This window comes from Brienomyrus brachyistius, unplaced genomic scaffold (genome assembly GCF_023856365.1).
Source record: "Brienomyrus brachyistius isolate T26 unplaced genomic scaffold, BBRACH_0.4 scaffold50, whole genome shotgun sequence".
NCBI classification, from domain to species: Eukaryota; Metazoa; Chordata; class Actinopteri; order Osteoglossiformes; family Mormyridae; genus Brienomyrus; species Brienomyrus brachyistius.
Window position 1 is genome coordinate 1,428,939 of NW_026042325.1, and position 15,683 is coordinate 1,444,621.

Consider the following 15,683-nt stretch of genomic DNA (forward strand, 5'->3'; position numbering starts at 1 on the left):
CACCATTGGATTAAGACCAAGGGGGGGGCATTCTCCCTAATCACACCCCTCCAGGTATCCCCATCATTCTCCATGTGAGCATTGTAGTCTCTCAGCAGGACCACAGAGTCCATAGGTCTTTCAACATGGGGGATTTCAGAGTAGGAGACCCTTCACCCCGATCAAAACTTCTGCTCACATTGTGCATTAAGGTAAGGTGGACTATATCTAATGAATACCTTTCTGTCTTTTTGCTGCCCACTTGGCAGTGCACCTGCTCCACACCTTTCATCTTGAGTTCCTCCCTCCAGCTGGCTCCCCATAGACATTTCAGCTTGACTATTAGGCACTTGCTTGCCCAGGCCTGGCTCCAAACGGTGGTCCTGGGAACCTCATTGCAGACAGGGGAATATAATGGTTTGTTTTGGTGCCTTTTATGTTTGGTCGCTGTTGAATTGCAGTTTGTCGACCTGTTTACCAAGAGAGGTCCCACCAGAAGCTCAAGCTGCAGCTGATGTAGGGAATCGTTAAGCACCGGACTCCTCCACCAGACTAGAGTGACAGTCCTCGAGGGGTAGTCCTTACGTTTAAACTCGTAAGTGGCCGATGCGAAAACCGTTTCGCCAACGGCAGTCATGTATATGAAGCATATGAGATATATAACACATATGTCTGAATAAAAACGTCACTGGTGTCGACTGTTTTTCAGAAAGTTTAATTCAGTCCTTGATTTAAAACCCGTATTCATGCTCAGATACAAAACAAGTTCTGACAAAGTCCACCAAAGACCTTTTATACAGTGATGTGATCATACTGGGTCTCTGGTTCTCCGGTCCCCTGTGCTTTCACCATTATGGAGTAGCAACAGAAAACACAGTGACCAAATAAACTGCTGTGTCTCCACTGTCGGCTGAGTTCCACATCCAAGTGCTTCTCCCGGGACAGTAGTATCATTTATCAATGGTTGTGAGAGGAGTCCGGTCGGTGCACCAGCCAGTCACATACACAAGCCTCAAGCCTTCCACGAGGCCATGCTGTATCTTCGGTGTGCAAATGGTGTCAGGTGACTGCTGACCCTGAGTAAAACAATGGCGAAATGCTAGTGAAGAAGCCAGACAGGTCATAATGTGATACACCCAAAGGCTGCAGTGGCAGGACGCCATTATAAAACCAGTGAGGAAATTTGTATTTGCATTTTTCCAGTAGTATTTGCATAACTGACATTGTTTTGCCAAGAGATGGTTGACATGAATGAGAACCTTGCATTATGATGTGAAATATACTCTGTGCACATGTGCTTTGGTCTTTGCAGTGACAGTTTCTGCCTTAAGACAGCAGATGGCAGTGTTTCTCGTTTTTGAGATGTCAGTGAGGCCTGCTCAGGATGGAGCATAAAGGCTGAGGATGGACTTTCCATAATGTGACATATCTTTTTTCAAGTTATAATTTAACTGTATGTGGAGATAAGCAGCCTCAGTCTGAATAATTAGCTCATAATGTCACGCTGTATATTTAGTATTTTTGTAATACACGTAATATAATTTAACAACGGCTAGCAATGGATAATAGAAGGTATAAAGATATCAGAATGAGTTAGTACTCTGTTAAGTATGATTTCAAGCGCAAATGCAGGACATGCTTCTGGTTAAAAGTCAGTAGATGTGATAAATATTTCAATGAAAATGGTATCGCCGGGGTTCCGGAAGCCCCCAAAACCCGCCGGGGAGGCACATGCTCGGTGAGGCAATAAACACTGACCCAGTGTACTTATGCGTGACCTTGTACTTTAGGATAAGATATTTAATTATGAACATGGCTGTTCATGGATCCCGCAGCTCTTGTCGTAAAGACTGGGGTTCAGACCTGGTTTGGATGGTGCTTAGCTCAGCATCGCCCAACCTAATTAGATAATTAAAATGCTCCTTCGCATCAACGTGAGAGCAGGGAGTACTTGTGAAAAATGTTGGTCTCATGTCCCTCCCTGAGCTCAGTTTATCCATCGGTTAGCGGGGAGCCAACTTCCTCTGTTCTCTACGTCCACACAACCCCACCCCTTACAAGCCAGGGAGCCCCGGGCCAGAAGCCATTAAAGAACAGCAAGGATCATTGTCTTCTCCCACATTAAATGCATTCTGCTGGGATGGAGTACAAAGCTGCTTAAAGTCTTGGTTTTGGGCTCATTCTGTCTTTTCGTTTTGGAATCTGTAGACTGTGCGGAATTTTTGTCGAAGACATGTAACATTAAAATGACTATTTATGGTTTCCAAATGCTGCACTCAGCAGATTTCTATTTCAATACGATCAAAATCAAAGTGTAAAGGATAATGAATAAGATTGGATGGGCTAAAACAGGGAAATGCTGGTGGGGGCACAAAAGCCATGACAATTACTGATTAAATATGGATCATGTCCAAGTTGGTGTTACCTGTCAGTGGAGGTTTGCAAATTCCTGCTTCTCATTGGACGTTACCAGCAGCGGCAGTGAGAAACACCATCCAGATGACATTTAAGAACTGAAAAACTCCATCGAACCTCCACCGATTACCTCAGAGGGTCTGGGCGTCTGTGTCAGGATGAATCAGATCTTTAAGCGTAAGGAAGAACTGGAAGAGAAGAGATGATGACATCATCCCTTCCAGTGACAACGACGCTAGCAGAAGGAGCACTAACATCCAGAAACAGACTGTATGGCAGGCCTGTGCTGAGGAAAATACGAATGTTAATGAAATGTTAAAAATGTTAGTCCTGCATATCAGAATTGGTCATTTATCCATAGCATTTTAGTGCCTGTTCAGCCGGTCATCTGGATCATTGTCGTGAGAGTCTATTTTTATGCAGGTGTTAAAAACTGAAAAATGATTGAATGTTCTTGGCTTTTCTCAAGTTTAATACTCTTGCAGACGGAGTTGTCTCACTACCACTCATCTTGCTGCCCCCCAAACATCTACCACCTTTGTGGAGAAAGTGTGTCTTTCTGGGGCTTGTGGAGACTGTCATGGCTTCACTGTTGATCCAAGCAGTGGTTTGGAGAACCTACTGTTTCTCATTGTCTCACATGGTGAGATGTTTCTAACACGCAGGCACACCGCTTACTACAAACAGCCACAGTTTGGGAATTTTCAGGGATATCTGCTATTGTTACATGGGGGGGACATGGTGGATCAATACGTTTAAGATTTGAGAAACTACCCCACCGACAGAAGGGGGTGCTTCGGTGCATCAGCTAAGAAACGTTACTCCGAAAGAGCCTCGGGGTGGATGCTTACGAGCCGCGATCTCAGCCTCCTGGGCCTTTGATCCTGAGCCTTCCCCACCCCGACATGGTGGGTGGCTTGGAATTCAGACCGGCCCACTGCCCGAGTGATAGTTCCTGCAGAAGCGCGACTGCAGTAAAATAGCACTGCTGTGGCTAACGTGGCTTTGGACGTGGCTGCATGGCGTCGGAGCTCGGAGGGCGGGGGAAGGCGAAGGTGTCGCCCCCCATGCAGCCCCGGCCACCTGGGATGCGTCTGCCCACATTCTTGCTCTTGCCCGCAGAGAACTTCCCCCCCCCCTTCCAAATTCTGTAGGAATTCCCACAAACGGGGTCAGACGTGTCCCATTTCATTACAGACTCGAAAAGTAATGAAGAATATTTCCATTTTAATCAAAAAATGTTTTATTGTTAAATAGGTTTTTTTATATTTATAATCTAAGTGCATTTATTATTTAAATGTTAAATGTCTTATTTTATATATGTATAATTTTTTATCTTACCTAGATTTTACTGTACTGGAGTTTTTTCTGGATTCATTCAAGTCTCAGAACTTAAATTTAAACGTTATGCTGTCTGTAGCTAAAGGAGACGTAGCTTTTTCACCTACTGTGTGCCTGTGACACCCCCCCCCCATTGGTTAGGATTGCTAGGAATCTTCAGGTTTGTTGATTTGACATGAGCAGTAATTATAGACCCATGTGGTTTTTTTTGTGGGGTTTGGGACAGTCACCCCAAATCCAAGAAAGTGGGGGAGAAGATAATTCTTCCAGTCCTGCTTCTCCACATGTTTGACAGTGAAGTGAGAACGTGGGGGGAGGTGGCACTGTGGCATGGATTTTAGCAGACGCCCGTGACATCATAATAATTACAGTGAGATCACACCCTCCGGAGCGGCTGCCGCTGCCAGGATGTTAAAGGTTTATTTGCCACTGATTAATTTAGAGCCTGATAACTGAATTAGAAGGTTGATGGACACAGGTTGACTTTAGTCACCAGCGGACCTGTCACTCAGGAACGAGCTCGTAGGGGCCGGTGATTACAGACGGGCACAGCGGAGTGAAAAATGATGTGAGGTGCATTGAACGACGGATGTGACACTGAAGGTGTGTGAAGGCCGTGACCGTGAGAGAGGGATGGACGGCAAGGACGGGGCCGAACGGGACTGACTTAAGCGAGACGAGAAGGGAGAGGGGGGGGAAGGGGGGTGGAGAGAGAAAGAGAGAGACAGAGAGAGGGTGAGAGAGAGAGAGAGCGAGTGAGGTAGTGCAGGAGGCCGCTGCAGGCTGGGAGCGAGAGATGAGGCTATTTAGTATGCACAGCCAAGCTAGTCCATCTGCTTAGCGAAGCGAGCCCTGCCGTATAACTGTCTCCTGGGTGCAGGCCGCATAAAGAATGTCCCACATTTGATGTAATTCCACAGAATTAATGACAGCTTTACACTGGATGGGCCGTGGGGGAATGATTGGTGTTTGATCGTCCATCTGATCCACCTCCACACCCGCAACGCAGCGATGCCCCCCCAATGGTAACCGCAAGGGCACACCTCCCCTCTCCAAAGCTGCTCCCCCTCCCCAACCCCAACTCAGAACCTAAGACTATGACTCCAAAGCTGGGATTCTCTGTGACACCTCTCATGCTGAATACCTAGCATGTGTGCGCACGCACACGCACACACACACACAAGTAGGATGCACGCACACACACGCACACACACACACACACACAAGTAGGACGCACGCACACACATGTGTGCTTTTGCACTCGCACACTTAAACGAGCTGCTTGGCATGCATAAATGCAGGCGTGCATTCCATATTTCGATCGACAGCTGTCTGTCTGTGTGTCTGTCCGTCTGTCTGCCCTAGCTAAAGTGATATCAGTGTCCCTGTGTCCTGATAAGCAGACACCCACACACTGCAGCCTCAAGCTTCTTTGTTTATTTATTTATTTTTATCAACATAGCTGCAGCAGCTGTGGTCAGAGTGTGAACGTTAAAAGTGACAGGAGCAGAATCTGCAATAACATCAATAGGAACTGAGCTATGGCAGTGGGGATGCGGGGGGGGGGGGTCTCCCCTGGGGGCCTGAGATTACTCTGCTCCCATTTAAAGTGGCCCCACCTCACCCCCCCCCACACCTTCCCTACCCAACCACCCCTCTGCTTTTACAAGCAGCCAGAGTGGTTCCTTTTTTATGGCATGGCTGGAGGTAACACCCCCCCCCCTCCTGGCAGCACTGGAATCGAAAGTGGCCATCTTATCGGCACAGAGCGAGCAGCCTGACGTCAGGGCCTGGCGCAGAGTTGCCGTGAGGTTTCCACATCCCTGTTATATATTGCCAAACTGTCCTTAAAACCCCCCCTGGAAAGGGGGTGGGTGGGGGAGCAGACAGCAGAATATGGCCGCAGCACAGGAAATTGTCGGTGGCACCAAGAGCAGAAAGCGGAATGTCCGGTGGTGCCAGCTCTGCGATCAGCGCCGTCAGCTTCGGGTGCTTCTGCCGGTCGCGGTTTCACAGGAGAACCGGGTCAGAATGCAGCGCCTACAGCCCCGAGAACCGGGGCAGGACAACACATGCCGAGCTTAAGGGGAGAGCAGCTCCCTTCTGCAGACCTGCACTGATTGCAGGAAAAGCAGCAGCGAGGGCCGCGCCCATCTGCGTACCGCCCGGGGCGGGGGGGGGGGGGGGGGCGAGCGGAGCCAGGGACCCGAGGACGGAGCCGCGCAGATGGATGGATCACGCGTTCAGCCCGGAGGGGTAAAAACAGAGCAAGAAAGTGCAAGGAATCAGCCTTAATAACTTGGCTATTTCTGACATTAAAAGACGGGAAATGCGACATGCATGCAAACACGCAGATGGCGCAGGCCCGCCCCACATTAATCCCCCCCCCATTCACTGCCTTTTCAGTTTTGCCCACATTTAATGTTTTTCCTTTTTATTATTATTTGTTTATGCTCCTCACCCCACCCACCCACCCCTTTTCTCCTGCCTCCGCTCCTCAATTCATATATTTCTTTTCTTTTTTCTCTTTTGCACAGCCAGTAACCTTCCTCAGAGCCCTGACCTTTGGGGTCTTAAATTCAGCTCCGTTGCAGCGTGTCCCTCTTCATAGACAGCTGGTTACGAGCCTTGGGAGAACCGCAAAAGTATGAAAAAAAAAAGGGAGAGGAGGGAAAGCCAGAGAAGGTCCGTCCAAAGCGCCCGGCCCGGGTTGCTTTTACTTCTTCCGTTCCTGCATTTCTTCCACGTCGAGTGGAGATTTACGCTAACGAGGGCCGGGGCGGAAGAGAGGCCAGGCTGCTCGCTGGGAATGGAAGAAACAGAGGAGAGCACAATGACTCGATAGGCAGCGGCGGTGGGCCTCAATCGGACACGCTGCTGTCTAAATGACGGGTGTTAGGAATGATTTACGACGGGTAACCAGGCAACGTGGGATGATCCGGCTGCTCGTTATCCCGGCTAGCTCATTATCCCCAGTATTCCGCTCCTGCTGAAACCTACACCCTGTGACCATAAACTCCAGCCACACAGTTAACCAGGAACTGTTTTCTCCGACAACCTTTTAAATGAACTCGTTAAGGTAACGGGGAGTGGATAAACAGAGCCATCTGCACCCTTTGTGCTGGATCACAGACTTCTCTGCCACTCTGACTGCGATGCTCCACTTTGCCGGGATGTTTTGGGCCGTCTGGACGATGCTGGTGTGATCTCACTGTCAGGAAGGTGACCTCTGCGTTCTGGTCGTCTCCTGGCTCCCTTGTCAGAAGTTCCCCTCCAAAGACTTACACGCTCACATGCACGTGCGCACACGCACACACACACACACACACGCTGCATCCTTTACTCCCCCATGCACCATCTCTCTCCGCTTTTCTGTCGCTGTTCCCACGTACACAAACACAAAACGCTTGGCCGCCCTCCACGTCACATATGTGCAATTAGCCATTAAAAAAAGAACACAGATAAAAGAATTATGGAACTGCAAAGGCAGTGTACCATGATATCGAGGTACAGAAGTTTCCAGAACAGCTTTCCTGTAAACAGCAATTGATGGGCACCTCTTCTAGGACACATTTGCATGCGGCTTCATGTTGCTTAAAAGTGCTCAACATATAAACGCGTTTAAACTGCACAGCATGGTGCCGATATGCAGAAAACTGGACTTCTGACAATCAGAAGCTCATGGTTGCGATCATGAGCCAGAAATGCATTAAATCCCTTTGAATCGCTCTCACTTTCGGTCACTGAAATATCGTATGGATCCTCGCACTTCTTACCTTGCCTGTCCTTAATTCCTATCTCAGAAATAAGCAATTTTACAGAGTTTAAGCTGTAGAGAGCGAGGAACATAAAGCCTGTAAATCTGGTGATAAAAACATTGAGCTGTCAGAGGTGCCACCGGCCATCAATCGTGCGCCGCAAGCTGATGAAGGAGAAATAGGTGATAAAAACAGCATTTTAGCAAAATTATGCCCGGCCTTCCATTTGCAAAGTGCTGCAGTCACATCGCAGTAGAATTTTAATCACGGGGCTGGTGCAGGGGGGAGTCTGCAGTGTGTCAGAAAGGAGAAAGAAAGGGGGGAACTGAGAGAGAGAGAAATAGAGGACAGGACAGCAAGACGGGGAAAGGGAGCCACGGAGGAGGCTGGACATCACTGGAAGAGGATAAAATGAACTGGACAGGCTGCCTCGCAGGCCAACTGCACTGGCGGAATTTCAGGGGGGGGCTCTTGGCAACTGGAACAGCAAACGTTATGAGGATGGTATCTAGATGCTTGGGAAAGGATCTGCTGTGTATTAATCTCTTATTAAATCCTATGCCTTTTGCTCCGTCCCCTCCCTGTACTCCATCTCTCTCTCCTGCATAAAATTATCATAAAAATTGTTTTTGGTTTTGCAGATAGAAAAGCAGACAGAAGTTAAACCACATCACAAATCACAGAGGCGAACGGCCTCCATGTCGAGCGCGAGCAGAACGGCAGTAAATCGTACGCCGAACTAGTTTCTTGTTTATTTAAAATAGATAGTAAGCGTTTTAAAACTGAATATCTTAGGTCTTACCCAATTGTCATAAATCAAGGTGCTTTAGTCTCTGGATGGTCTGGAATGGCTGGAACAGTCTGTGATAATGAATAACCACATCGTTAAGGCTGGAACATTCTGTGACAGTTTGGTTAAATATTGCAGTCTTATGTCTTTCTGTCAACTGAGGATTATCCGCTGTCCGTAAATTTGTTTTAGGTCTTGGGGAGTTGTGTAAATTCAGGTATTTTCTCCAACCTAATTACATAATTACCTTGTTAGCTCGTAATTTTTGATGCATTTCAGGCATTACACTTGAACGTTACACACTTGATGTGTTTGGAAGGTGAGATGTCGATTCTTACCGCGTTTTACATCATATTGAGAGTAATAAACCAGCTTTGCAAACAGAGCTAATCCACTGAGATTGTATGAGCACTTTTTCTTATTTAAAATATTGCTGAATTCAATTTGTGTTTGGTTGAAATTTCAACTGAGATCTTATGACCTTTTCCATGCTTTCCTTGTGCCTTTCAGCATGTTGTTACTTTTCTCTTTAGGTAATAATCTTATTTGGAATGTTTCTCCATGGCCTTGGCCAACGGAATTCCTGCAGGATTTAAAACTGGTTTCTGCAGGGTTTCTGACAGCTGAACCGGGGTAATGAACTCTGTTACAGCGAGCTGATGTTGCTGCATCATTGGCTGTATCAGGTGGGTGTGGCCTCTGGTTCGGCGAATCCATGTGAAGAGCATACATCTGGGTAGCCTCCTGGCATTAACTAGGAAACACTGCAGACTACCTAAGGTTTAGTGAACTGGAAGCCAAGATGAACAAAAAAAATAAATAAAGTTTAGGCTGACTTGTGGAGTCGCCAGAGAATTTAATTAAATTTATCGTCATACGGTTTCTTTTCCAACAATTTCCCCGTAGCACTTAACAAAGATTCGGCAACCACCAAATAAGTGAGTTTGAACCAGATGAGAAGAGACGTGTGGGCAAACATAACTTTAATCAATACTTACACAACGTGAAGTAGAGACTCAAATGAGGTGGGATTAAGAGTCAGAAAAAGGCCAGGGATTGAAAGAGAGCAGAGCGGGCAGTAAATTGTGATATGAAGTAATGCAGACAAGTACTTTCTTCCTGGCTGAAATGGGAAAAAGGGAATTGAAAGGGTTTCTAGACATAGTTTCCATTGCAGTTTGTATGCGTGTGTCTGCCGGGGAGAAGGGGTCTCTAAGAGGAGAGCAGAGCAGAGAGGAGGAGAGGAGAGAAGAGGAGAGAAGAAGAGAGAAGAAGAGAGGATAGAAGAGGAGAACAGAGTAGAGAGGAAGAGAGGAGGTGAGGAGAGAAGAGGAGAGAAGAGCAGAAGTGAGGAGAGAAGAGGAGAGCAGAGAGGAGGAGAGAAGAAGAGAGGAGAGCAGAGCAGAGAGGAGGAGAGAAGAGGAGAGTAGAGAGGAGAGCAGAGCAGAGAGGAGGAGAGGAGAGCAGAGTAGAGAGGACGAGAGGAGAGAAGAGGAGAGCAAAGAGGAAGAGAGGAGAGCAGAGGAGAGAGGAAGAGAGGAGAGAAGAGCAGAGCAGAGAGGAGAGAAGAGGAGAGAAGAAGAGAGGATAGAAGAGGAGAGCAGAGTAGAGAGGATAGAAGAAGAGAGGAAGAGAGAAGAGGAGAGCAGAGGAGAGAGGAAGAGAGGAGATAAGAGGAGAGCAGAAGAGAGGATAGAAGAGGAGAGCAGAGTAGAGAGGATAGAAGAGGAGAGCAGAGCAGAGAGGAGGAGAGAAGAGGAGAGCAGAGTAGAGAGGAAGAGAGGAGAGAAGAGGAGAGCAGAGAGGAACAGAGGAGAGAAGAGGAGAGCAGAGCAGAGAGGAACAGAGGAGAGCAGAGCAGAGAGGAACAGAGGAGAGCAGAGGAGAGAGGATGAGAGGAGAGCAGAGTAGAGAGGAAGAGAGAAGAGAAGAGGAGAGCAGAGGAGAGAGGATGAGAGGAGAGAAGAGCAGAGTAGAGAGGAAGAGAGGAGAGCAGAGTAGAGAGGAAGAGAGGAGAGCAGAGGAGAGGCTGTTTCAGACTAGAGAGCAGAGGAATGGAGAGGTGCCTGTCTGTAGGTGTGCAGAAGGTCAGTCCAAAACACATCAAGTGTGCATCACCCTCATCAGACAGATCGCTAACGATCCACTAAGTCCATCTAAAGGATGTGTGATGCAGACAGAATCATTGCTGGGAGTGATAAAGCCAGTGATGGTAAGGAAGCTTTCAGATTAATCGCAATCAATGCAGTTTTTAGGGGCAGAGGGTGTTAACTGGAAACTGGCTGTGTGACTACATATGATGCATTGGGTACCCGCTATGCACATGGGATCCACAGGGGGCAGAGAGGAGCTGCTTTGCAGCCAAGACCTACAGAGCTCAGAGCTGCAGACAGGGCCTGGCGGGGGATCAGCCACAAGACCGACGCTGCATCCTCCCTGTAAGTGGAATTATATTCCTGATATTCCAGGAACTTCATTTTAACTAGATTTAGGTTAAATTGTGCCAACACTTACAATTAAAATGGGAAGGGGGAGTTTAATGGGCTCTACTTGCTTGTCTTGATCTTTGCTTCTTAAGGTGATCTGCAGCTAAATCACAAAGACGGATCTAACTGAGGATCCACCCCGATTCCTCGCTCTTTCCCAAATGGGGAATTTCCAGTGCTGTGCACAAAACCAGTTTAATTATTCGCCAGTAGCTGAGGTGGAAACCAGCTTATCTTTCAACTTTGCACGTATTATGTTTTCACGTGCAAAAAATGAGAGGTAAAAACACAAGGCCCTGCAGGCCTTTCGGCACGGTGGTCGCATGGTGGTCGCATGGTGGACCGCGAGCGCATCCGGCCTGTCTGCTGCCGTCGAACACCGAAAGTGTCGCATTTTGAAAGGCGTTCAGGATGGCATGGGCTGTGGACGCCTGCAGATGGTGCCACCTTCACCGCCAGCAAAGCTGTCCGTTCTGAGGCCAGTTCTGGGAGGTACCACCATCTGCACGCTTCATAGACAAACACCGTAATCTACCTCCGTAGACAGTTGGACTCATGAAACCAAGTTAATTACCCCATTAAGAACATTTCCTATGGCTCTGACAGTCATGCTTCAGGGACTCCTGGCAAACAAAAAAATAAGAAAAATAATGATAATTTAGCTCATCGTTCATCATGCATAATACCATGCAAATGTTTCAAGCAACGGTTCTTAACTCAAATCTTCGGTTACATACCCACTATATCCAATTGATTTTTTTGGCAGCAAATAAAATCTTTCATTTTAATGGCTTGATAAGTATTTAAAACATGTGGTGCGCTGCTGAGAGAGCTGTTTGCCTGCTGGGCTAAAAAAAATAAAATCATTTGTAGAGAATGAACATCAAATCCTCAGAAAAAGGTGCAGTGAACCTTCTGAGGAGGACCTTGGAAAAGGGATCAGGCAGCTCGCAGATACGTCACAGGTAGCTGAACGGGGGCGTGCTGTGCGTCTGCGAGCGGCTAGGTTTACTGTGAATGTTGTATTCATTGCACAGGAACATAGATTTTTGATTAGGCAAAGTCAGACAGTCCGTGAAGCTGTTGGGGTTAAAGGCCTTTCTCAGGGGCCTGTTGGTGAAGTCAATATGTCGACCACGGGATTTGAACCAGCAACCTTCCACATAGAGGCATAGGAGACGGTCTGATATAGGATGGTGAGTAGAACTTAGTGACATAAAGGGGAAAGTTTATTTATGGGGGAAACCAGTGAAGCAATATTAAATATTTGGGGGTCACCTTCCTCCCCCCGGCTCCCCCCGGCTGCTGCACCCCTGCATCCAAAAACCAGGACAGAGTCGCAGCCTGCTGAGCCACAAAAGGCCCCCGCCTCTGTCGCTCTTCACGCCACGTTTCTCCTGGTCGTCTTTGCTGCACGGCCGTGTTTGTGCGTCTGCAGAGTCGGGGTGGACAGACACACGATGAGAGGGGAGACCGACTCCACGCTCAGCCTGATGAATGCCACCCATTGTCCGAGCTGCGACTCCGCTTTTAACGGGTGTCCATTAGGGCTTCTTAATTAATTTTAATTGCAACTTCACCTTTGATTCTCTGCCAAAGATTGTCCTTTGAATGATTTAACCCCAAGTGGGTCTGTCGACATCGAGCACAAGAGACCGTGTGGACATTTCCAGATCTACTACTGTTCATTAAATGATAATAATCATTATATCACAATGTAATTATATTCACATTATAAATAGCTATAATCTTTCAAGCACAGTGAAACTAAATTTATATTATAACCTCTTATAACCATCCTAGGCTATGCAGTTACCTTTTCTTTAGCATTGCTTATAATCTTCAAAGCACAGCGTGCTAATATTCATGCAACTGACTGTGTAAACCATCCCAGGTGTATGGCGTTGCAGTCATGTTATAACTGCTTATAGCCACCCAGTCCCTTTATAACTGTATCCAAATTCAAGCTTAATGGGCTGCCCCCCCATCTTGGGTTGTTCCCTGCCTCGTGCCCATTGCTTCCGGGATAGGCTCCGGACACCCCGCGACCCAGTAGGATAAGCGGTTTGGAAAATGGATGGATGGATATATATATATATATATATATATATGTTTGTTTTATATAGAAATGTGTCCTGTGTGTGTAGATGAATGTACGGTATGTGTGTGAATCTGTGTACATGGGGACACGTGTATTATAAAGGATGAATACGACACTGTATAGGGTGAGATGTCATTGTAGTCAGAAATAGTCAGACCAGACGACGAGCAGTGAGGGAAAATAAAGGTAGTATGTAGGCAGCCACAGTTTGCAATGGAAAGATGTCCTGGGGAGTGTGCTGCCACCCGCAGGCCAAAAGAAGCAACGTGTGCTTGGAGTCCTGAAGTATGTAATAAATCCTATTTGATTAGATAACAAGTATCAGGCATTGGAAATACAAAATGATTTTTTTGACAATTTAAAATAATTGGAACACTTTGTAGCAAATTTTTAAATATAATGTCACTGTATTTGTTGCTATACTTACATTCTGCCAGTATATTATGTTATTACAAAGTTATTACATTTAATGTTAACGCAGGAAGGATGTTAGATAACTAAAAGAGATAGACCTGCATTCTGCGCAGACTGCTAAATAGAAATGTTTGGGTTCTTTGGGAAATGGGTATGTGTGTGTTTACAACGCTGTTGTATAGATAATTACACAGAAAAGTCTGTGGGTCTGTGGATCGGTGGGTCTGTGGGTCTGTGGATCTGTGGATCGGTGGGTCTGTGGATCTGTGGATCTGTGGGTCTGTGGATCGGTGGATCTGTGGATCTGTGGGTCTGTGGATCTGTGGATCGGTGGGTCTGTGGATCTGTGGATCGGTGGGTCTGTGGATCTGTGGATCGGTGGGTCTATGGATCGGTGGGTCTGTGGATCTGTGGATCGGTGGGTCTGTGGATCTGTGGATCAGTGGGTCTGTGGATCTGTGGGTCTGTGGATCTGTGGATCGGTGGGTCTGTGGATCTGTGGATCGGTGGGTCTGTGGATCTGTGGATCGGTGTCCATGACAGGAAGGTTCTATGGTTGGCTGACTCTGTTTTCTCAAATGTATGTTGCATCTGTTAATTCAGTAAATAAATGGAACTAATGCATACATGCATTCTACTACTGACAAAAAGAATTGTCCTCTTTGTGTTCTTATATAAGCTAGTCAATCCTGTTTTTAAAATATATATATATTAAGCATCTCCCTTTGAGTGTATCCTAAAATCAAGCAAAATCAAAGTCCCGTGTGTCATCACTGTTGTTTTAAATGGCTGGTGGCTGCTGGGAATTTTATGAATGGGTAGCGGATAGGACTGGCCCACAGCTGGGAGGGTGGGGCAGTGTGATCGAGGAGGTAGGTCTTTGAGCGGCAGCTGAAAACGGAAAAGAAAGTTACTACAGTTCCCTTTGTGACTGCTAGGGGGCGCTGTAACTGAGATTCCTGTCCTACAAATCCTATGTTTTCTTACGATAATACGGGAATTTTTCACAGTGGGTCAAATAACTAATCAAGGGGTTGTTTGTTAAAGGAATCATGGAGAAACTAGTCGTCGCAACATTGCTGCGTTCACATTTACCATTACTGACAGGATCTTTTAAAACTCTAATGTTTGAACTTCTGCTATTTATGACATTTATATGAAAAAACAACTCCATAACAAAAGGGGCACGGAGTTTCTTCTTAAATGCATCCATCTGTTGTTTTTTAGTACCCCAAATTGGACCAATTGTCATGAACAACAGACGGCTCGCCTCGAAATTCCCAAAATAAACGAATGAAGCAGAATGGTCCGGTGACTCCGCCATGTTGGGCTTTAATGTGATCCTCGTAAAAATGTGTCTGGATTTCATTCTCATTCTCGATCTTCACAGCGCCAGGATTAAGGACGAGCCTTAAAACAAGAGCCCTTCAATATAAATCAAACAGGTTTTTTTCCTCCCTCACGTAGCACAACAATCAAATATTTAGGAACCGTTTAATGAGTTGATTCATGTAGAACTCAAAAAACACATTTTTACATTGATGTGCACCGTTTCTCTTTCAAGTCCAAAAAGCTGTTCCCCCTGACGTGTATTCTTTATTGATAAGTATTTTCCATCCGCTGTTCTTTAATTCCAATTTACTTTCCATGAGCTGTGATGTACCTTTGGTGCAGATCGTCGACCATTTTCTTTTGCCTTTTTTTCTATTGTGCAGCATTATTTTTCAAATATCTTTGCAAACTCTGGTTTCTGAATGCGTAAGATTTACTTCGCCCACCATTCAGCTGCTCATATGAAGCTGTAAAGCGTTTCTTTTTTAAAATGCTCCGTAAAAAATGAACACCTGTATTTTTACACAAGACGTCCTCTGTCGTGATGTTTCTGGCAAATTTATAGTTAGGTATATGGCCCGCACGTGAGAGCACCTTTTTGCCCAGTCGTAGCTTGTACTCCCCTTCCAAGCCTTGCTGCGAATTGACCGTGTTTTCCTCATTCAATATAATATAATATAATATAATATAATATAATATAATATAATATAATATAATATAATATAATATAATATAATATAATATAATGAATACTATGTATGTTTGTTAGATTTAAATATTCCGAAATTCCTATTTGTGTGTAGTTTTACGCCTGCGCAGGAAGTTGTGACCAAAGATTGTTTTGTTTTATTCATTCCCAAATTCCCGGGATTGGCGACAGATATTTCGTCAAAAATATCTGAGTTACCCTCAGATCCAAGGAGTGATTTATTACTCACTGGGACATCTGCAAATAGCCTTTAACCTCTTCTCCCTCTCTGGGTTCTCCTCCTGCAGCTCCTCCTTCTCCCCTTGCAGTCAGCACCTTCACCCATCCCCCACCCCCCACGACCGAAGTGGAGCCCAAA

At 46.2% G+C, this 15,683-nt stretch overlaps 1 long non-coding RNA gene across 1 annotated transcript in view; it reads left to right on the plus strand.

The window, feature by feature from the left end:
• The window catches only part of LOC125723652 (uncharacterized), an 18,597-nt gene extending 2,914 nt beyond the window's left edge, over positions 1-15,683 (plus strand). Inside the window, exons 4-6 of the long non-coding RNA XR_007386957.1 lie at positions 6,273-10,495; positions 10,620-10,721; positions 15,613-15,683. This is a non-coding gene — a long non-coding RNA (uncharacterized LOC125723652). The remainder of the gene's footprint in view (positions 1-6,272; positions 10,496-10,619; positions 10,722-15,612) is intronic.